General features: G+C 41.0%; 1 protein-coding gene across 8 annotated transcripts in view; it reads left to right on the forward strand.

Moving 5' to 3' along the window:
- The window catches only part of CCSER2 (coiled-coil serine rich protein 2), a 182,887-nt gene that overhangs the window by 6,494 nt on the left and 168,495 nt on the right, over positions 1-7,898 (forward strand). For 6 of the 8 annotated variants that reach the window (XM_019502216.1, XM_019502221.1, XM_019502222.1 and 3 more), the window contains exon 2: positions 2,838-2,876. The exons of the other annotated variants lie outside the window; for them this stretch is intronic. The gene's annotated coding sequence lies outside the window, so the exon portion shown is untranslated. The remainder of the gene's footprint in view (positions 1-2,837; positions 2,877-7,898) is intronic. 8 annotated transcript variants of the gene reach the window in all.

The following is a 7,898-nucleotide window of genomic DNA, read 5'->3' on the forward strand; positions in this document are numbered from 1 at the left end:
CCAACCTCAACTTCCCTTGCTGCAACTTGAGACCATTGCTCCTTGCTCTATCATCTGCCCCCACTAAGAACACTCTAGCTCCGTCCTCTTTAAAACCACCCTTCAGGACTTGAAGCCTGCTATCAAATTCCCTCTCAGTGTTCTCCTCTGCAGACTAAATAAACTCAGTTCCCTCAGCCTCCCCTCAGAAATCATGTGCTCCAGCCTCCTAACCGTTTTTATTACCCTCCACTGGACTCTCTCCGATTTGTCCACATCCTTTCTGTGGTGGGGACCCCAAAGTGGACACAGTACTCCAGTACTGTGGCTTCACCAGTGCTGAATAGAAGGGAAGAATCACTTGCCTCGGTTTGCTGGCAAAGCTCCTACTAATGCAGCCTAGCATGTTGTTAGCTTTTGTTGCAACAAGGGCACGTTTGGTATGTATGCATGCATTTAAGGTATGCAGTGAGGTTTCTTACTCATGAGTAGGGATCCTGGTTTTCTCTGATTAAAAAAAAAAAAAAATCACTCCCCCCTCCCCTTCCACCACACCTGACTTATCACTTAGAGGCAGGCTGATATGCCTTCTTAAATACTGGCTATCGATATCATCCTCCCAAAATCTCCATCAGTGCACCCCTACCATTTACTTTATTTTTCCTCCCCTACACCCATAGTCAGAAAACTTCTATCAATAATTTTGAAGCGTCATCAACAGGACCATCCACTTAATAAGACTGGCTTCCAAGTTAGGATATTGAGAGGTGACTTTTTGAGGAAAGCATATTAAGCAAATCAAAATCATTTATGGTGTTTTGAACTATTAGACTACAGAATTCCTTTTCTTAATAAAAAGATTATTATAGACAGCTCTAAGCATTTGAACACAAGATTTACATGACAATGAAGTTCCAGCAAAATTAAAATCTTCACTCAAGAAAAGGAGTTTAGCTAGTTGGATTATACCCCAGTGCTTTCCAAATGTCCCTCCCACCACCTGATAGTTCCAAAGCTATCAGATCACTGTCTCTTGCACGTTGTGCAGAAATTCACCAAAAATTAGGCTAGTTTGGACAAGGGGAAAAACAAGTTCTAGTATCCTAAGCCCCTCCTGCCAGATGAGAGGGTCTCTTGAGGAATTCAGCTTGGCCACTTCTGTAGCTGTGCTATTTTAGCGTGGGAGGAGAGGCAATCCTGTAGTCAGGTTGGTCTTAGACCATTTGCAGCTCTGCAGTCATTTTTCCTGATATATGTCCTTGATAAGTGACTTACAAAGTTCTGTACATGTCTAAGTCCTTAAATCTTCTGAAGGTGTAGTAGCCTCATGTAGACTATATTTTAATAATTTTGTTTTGTGGTAAGTGGCATGGATAGTATTGGAAAGGCAGGAATGGCAATGGCAAGGTCTACATCTTAAGTCTCACTGCTTGTGTCTGGCTATGAGGGTAAGTGATGGATGAATTTTGCTGTAATGTGACTGAGCAACAGTTGGGTGTCTAGAATAACTTCTTATTTTCAAATTTTATTAACTAATAGTGGACTTATTCCCTCAGTTAAAGGAACTGATTCTTTTTGCTTCTCTCCCTGCTGTTATCACTTCAGACAGCTTGCTCAGACTGGGCATGCACAAGAACTTGACTCTAACTGAGGTGCTAAATTGCACCTATGGTGGGTATCATCCATATACTGAATATGCCTTTTCCAGGTCTCCTCACTAACCCTGCTAATGGTTCTACATACACTCTTGAATGGATAATTTAGAAATAAATGTGTTAGACTTTCTCATGAACAAATAAATATCTGCAAATGTGCTTCCACAAAAGAACTTCCATATTTATTTGTAACAGTAAATAGTTTTTCTGCTGTTTAAACCCACAGCAAAGTAAAAAACCCTTATATTTTAGATGTCACTGAAGTAACAGATTTGGCTGGTTTTACAATAGTGTTTCTATTCGTGTAAAATGTCTAATGTATGCAAGGCTGAAGAGAAGAGATATACTCCCCTTTTATAAAATTTGGTGGCTGGCAAATCTGCCTTTAAATTATGAAAAGGATCTTACAATGGTCATGTGAAGTATAAAGGAACTTAAAACATTTGTTAAACAAAACAATATAATATCTACTTTCTAAATGAAAGAAAATCATTTTTTTTTTAAATCTGTTTAGCAAGCTGATATTAGTGTAGATTTTTCCATTGGTGGTTGCATACAGTGGTTCTAATTACACACGTTAGCTTGTGTGCAAGAGTCATCCTTACCTTTTAGCTAAAGGTTTATAAAAGAATATAGTGCTTGACGCTTCTGCCTTTTGAGAAGCCAGTTATTAAAAGAAAGTGTGTGGAAGTCAATATTTGTATCAGAACTTGTATAAGAATACTTAACACACTTCAAATGTTGTTATATAGTATTTCATTCAAATACTGAGTTAACTTTCTTATTCTAAGTATGTGTTATACAGCAAACCTGCAACCATCATAGTGTTGGTTTGCTATGAGGAATACACTCCCCAACACCCCCCTCCTCTCAAATAATCAGTTTTGAAAATTTGAACCTGAGTGCAAATTATTGCAGGTATGAAGCATCAGTCAAGATTGGTTGCAAGAACTTGATGCTTCTGCACTTTAGTTCAAAAATAGGTCATCTAAGTTTGGATAAACAAGCCAAAAAGTGAGCCCTTTCAAAGCAAGAGAACATTCAACAAATATTGAATGATCTAATTAGTATAAGAGTGGTTCTCAATATTTTTGGACTTGAAGTAGTCCTTGGAAAATACTTACTCATAGCTTTCTCTCTCTCTCTCTCTCTCTCTTTCTCTCTCTTTCTCTTTCTCTCTCTCTCTTAATTATTGAAAAACAGAGCAGTTCTTCAGTTTGCAGAGAACTTGGACCATAGCAGGTTAGTGACTGTCTGCTCTCTGACCCATTTTGAAATATCTGGGTTTATTTTGTGAATTATGAGGGGCACTAAGCAAGCGATGACATATGGTGTTGGTAGATGAGCAGGTGAATGAACCTTTAGTGTTTCTAATCAGTTTTGTCTGCTCTAGTGATGATGTGGTCTTTGAGAAGGCGCATTGCCTTCTGGGTTTCTTTTCAAAGCTTTGTAAGCATAGGATATGGGTAGTCTGTTGCTGGAATGACGTTTGAAGTTTGGGGTTGCCAGTAAGACATGCTTGTTCCCTAAGGCTGCCTTGTTACTGTTGTCACTTTTCCAGTAAGGTTAGAGGTCACTAACTGCGTTCAAGCTGAGGGTTTCAGGTGACGAGGGGTTCTGCTGCCCTTGTGATAGGGGTAGTATAGTAGTAGATTAGACTGGTGTCCAAGTCTGGGTCTGATTTTTGAGTGGTTGTACTTTTGAGATCGTATTGCAAGTGGAGGAAGTCCTGCTCCATATGCCTAAGGTATGCATCCTTGTTAGTGGGATCAGAGCAGATACAGTTGTAATGTTTACAGCCAAGCTCTACAATAGAACTAATAGTGTTCTTAGGACAGGATTGGGCAAAATATAGTCTGTGGCCTGTATCTGGCCCACCAGTTGATCCTTTCTGGCCTGCTGGCTATTGCTAGGAACCTGAGGAGGGAGGGCTGTCCCCTGCACTGCTCCACTCTACCACAGCTGGGCTGGGCCAAGCCATACAGTACTCAGACTCCTCTGCCCCTCCCCCCAAATCATTCCTCTCCTCATTGGTGGCCATAGTTCCTGTTGGTGCTTACCCATACTTCCAGTTGGTGCTGTGACTGGAGTCCTGACATTGCAGCCCCTGACACCTAGGCCTGCACAGGACGGGGCATGATGCAGCACACTGATGAGCTGCTGCCACCATGGCACCGTGAGTCGTTGCTGGCTGTTGTGGGGTGCTCAGTCTGAGGCAGCTGCCCTCTGACTTTCCTGGTGCAGCACAGTGGCAGCAGTGACTCAACGTGGTGGGCAGGCGGGGTGGCTGCTTGGTGTGTTACAACATGCCCTGACCTGTGTGGGCCTGGCTGCCAGGACTATGCAGTGCCTACAGGGATCCAGGTGGGGGTTTGAGGTGGGGGGAGATAGATGAGCAGGGGGTGGAGGAGTCTGTGCAGCCCCGCCAACAGCTTACTAAAACTCCTTAAGTGCCCCTCCAGCCTAAATAATTGCCCATGCTTGGCTTAAGAAGGTAGCTGGTGGCATGGAGGTAGCTCTAACAGTTAGTTGGTTCCTGTTACAACGTAGTGGCAATGTAGCCATTGCAAAGTTTCACAGTGGTGTTCAAGAAATAAATATTCTGGGTGGAGTATTCCAGAGCCCAGTTTGATGGAGGGTGGAAGTTATTAAGATCCTTGTGCAATTCCTCTAGAGATTCCTTTCCATGTGTCCAAATGATCTGAATAATGATGTGAATTGATGTACTTTAGGTGTACCAGGGCCACTTGTGGAGGAAATAGACTTCAAGGTCAATGTAGTGGCATACTGGAGAGGGCCTTGTGTGTGCCCAAGGCAGTGCTGTTTTCTTTATAGGTATAGAGTTTCCAAATCTGAATTAGTTGCGTGTGAAAAGAAGTAGGAGAGTACAATGGAAACAGTAGTATAATGTTTGTTATGGCTAGTCCCCATGAGGGCAGATGTTGAATGGCACTGCCATTGGCATGGTATGCCCTGGAATGCACATAACTATAGAGTTTGTTGCAATGTAGGCAGTAAGGAACTAATGTTGTATCCTGCATTTTTCTGATATGTATACCAACGGTGTAGACCAGTGCTTCCCAAATTTTTCCTCAGCATGACCCCATTTCCTCAGTATGATCCCTCATTCCCAAACTGCAGCCCCCTGCCTCTGCTCCAGCAGTCCCTGAGCCCTGTCTGCTGCCCAGGGGAGGCAGCGGCTGCTGTGGCTGGAGTGGAGTGTGGAGCCTTGCTTCCCCCCAACCATGGAAGCTTGTGCATCTGATTCAATTAGTCTATAAGGTGCACATCTACTTTGCCTTTTACATTTGTTCTGTTATATTACTGTCACAAGTGCTGCATTCTTTTCCTGCTTCAGTCAGACTCTTACTGAAATTTGACATGAGTGGTGAATTGAGCACTAGTGAAATGAACGGACAGATACAAAACAGCAAAAAATGTTTCCCATAAGCTTATTTACATTATGAATATCATCTAGTATTGACATTTAACTGGAGCTGAACTGGTGAAACACTACTTAGCTTTGAATATGGAAATAGTTGTCTTGATTCAGCATCTGTTCATATTCATAGATTTCACAGACATTAGGGCTGGAAGGGACCTTGGAAGATCATCGAGTCCAGCCCCCTGCCCAAAGGGCAGAAAGTCTGCTGGGGTCATAGGATTCCAGCAAGATAAGCATCCAATTTGCTCCTGAAGGTGTTCAATGTAGGTGCTTGAACCACATCTTGGGGGCTCGGACAGTAAAGAAATTCTTCCTTATGTCCAGCCTGAAACGGTCTCGCAGTAGTCTATGACCGTTTGACCTTGTCATCCCTTGGGGTGCTCTGGTGAGCAAATGTTCCCCCAGATACTGGTGGTCAACCCTGATAAACTTACAGGTGGCCATCAGATCACCCCGAGCCTGCGCTTTTCCAGGCTAAAGAGCCCCATAGCTCTCAGCCTGTCATTGTAAGGTCTGTTTTTCTGACCTCTGATCATGCGCGTGGCTCTTCTCTAATATTTTTATTATTTATATTTTTTATTTAAGATTCCGAAAAGAAAATTGCTTCTTGCATTAGGCACCATACCAACAGTTGACAGTTCTCACCCCAGCAAGCTTACAGTCTTCACATTTAGATAAAGTGCATTAGATGGATAAACAATTTGAGGGAGGATGGACAAAGTAAGAGGAGAGATACAGATGTTTTCATTAGTAATCAGTGGCATCAATAGTTTCAGGTACCTTTCACCCTGCTTCCATTGTCAGCAACCAGATCATCTTACCATAGACAGTACTGCCAAATGAATAGCAATAAACAGTTGAGACCTGAGGTTTGAAATGGAGACTTCTGCTGTATAAGCATAGCTTCTTTTGAAGTGTAAATGAAAAGGGGGTGGGGTGTTTTACTAATAATGATGACTGGAAGGAATAAAAATATTTAACCTTTTAATTTTTCTGAAAATGCATTTATCAACACTTTGGCCCTGGGGAAAGGAATGAAACTTATGATAGATGAAAACAAGAGTATTTGTCTGTTATGTGGGTCATTCTGTGCATGTGTTCAGCTTCACCTAAGTGTAATACAAACTCACGAAGTGAGGAGCTTAGACTGCTACAGTCTATGTGCATCACTTAGCTTGTTACTGGTTTGTGTTTATGTGACCACCTTACTATGGGAATCAGTCCTTGTATCTAATTCTGGCAATTTCTTCCACAATAAAGTATGTGATGGAAAAAGTGATATAGTTTTAATATGTATGAAAAAAAGAATATGAGCTTAACTTCCGCGATGACTGTTCAGGTTTACAAAACTATAAATTCTAATTATGCAGACAATGAATGGGGGAGTTGTCGTTGTCCTGCTGTAAGCATACTTACATTTTATGGAGGAGGTGTATACATTACCAACCACACTATTTTTATATAATACGCAATACTTTTTGCTTATGGTCACCTTGCCAAAAATCGTTGTTTGGGGATCAAAGTTGTTTCAGTATTAGCAGACAGAGCTGATAATGAAATAAACTCCTGGTTGCTATGGCACTCTACCCAAGTTAGAAGTCATTAACAGAATATAAAAATGTATTGTACAGTGATATGTAATCTGAGCTATCCAGCAACAGGTAATTTGATTTATTTTTTCAAAGAATAAAGTTATTCATCTGCATAAATAAAGTCATCTGCTGTGTTGAGAATACGTTCAAATAATTGAAATAGTAAAAATTTTAAATGAGATTGCTGCTGCTTTCAGGCTTGATTTTGATGCTAAAGACTTTGATTATTTTGACTTCGGTTAGTCAATTAGCAACAAACTTTGTAACAGACATAAGACCCACTTCTTACTGGAAAGCCTTGCTTCTGGAATACTATAACTTCATAACAAAATGAAGTAGACTTTAGCACACGACTAATGTTGGCTCTATAAACTCTTAACGATAGTAACTAATGAATGAATTTCCTTGCGTTATGTCACTTATACTTTAAATTAACTTTCTCTGATCTTCAAACTCTTGTGTTGTGCATCACATCAGAAGATAGAGATCTTGATGAAAGATTGCTTTATATGGAAAAAATGTAGGGCAGCACTGAAGAGAGCACATGAAAATAAATGTGATTTGAAGATATAGCTTTGATGTTTTTGTGTGTTACCTCACCTATTATGTAGTTACTTTTCTTTCTTCTTGGCTGTAGGATCTTTCCTTCTTGGATGCTAAAGCTGTCAGGCAGTCTACTAGTCCATGTCACCTTGTTTCATTCTCCCCTTTCTGTTAAATATATTATGCTTTTCAACTTCAATGACTGGAAATTTGGTCATAGGTTCTTAGCAAAGCGGGGCTGGAAAGGGACTTCATTTGGTCATTTAGTACACCCTGATCAAAGCTAAACCATTCCCGCCAAGCTTCTGTCTAACTGCTCTTGAAAATTTCCAAGGATTAGGAGTTCACAGTTTCTTTGGGTCACTGTTCCAAATGCTTGCCCACCCTTGTACTCAGAAAGGTCCTCCTAATCTGCGGTCTAAACTTTCTGTGCTGCATCTTGAGACGGGTGTTTCTATTCCTGTCCTGTACAGCCACAGAGAAAAGTTTATCTCTATCATCTTTCTAATTGCTCTTCAGGTAATTGAAGACTTACCAAATCCTCCTTAGTCTACTGTTCTCCAGACTAGATAACCTTAGTTCTTTCAGCCTTGGTGGAAAGTTCTTACAGTTGTGGTTTAATTTAAACAAATGGAAGTATGGGGAACAATTCTTAAAAACAACCAACAAATCCCCCCCCCCCCC

Source organism: Gavialis gangeticus, unplaced genomic scaffold, assembly GCF_001723915.1.
Source record: "Gavialis gangeticus isolate Ggan-Ray unplaced genomic scaffold, GavGan_comp1, whole genome shotgun sequence".
NCBI classification, from domain to species: Eukaryota; Metazoa; Chordata; order Crocodylia; family Gavialidae; genus Gavialis; species Gavialis gangeticus.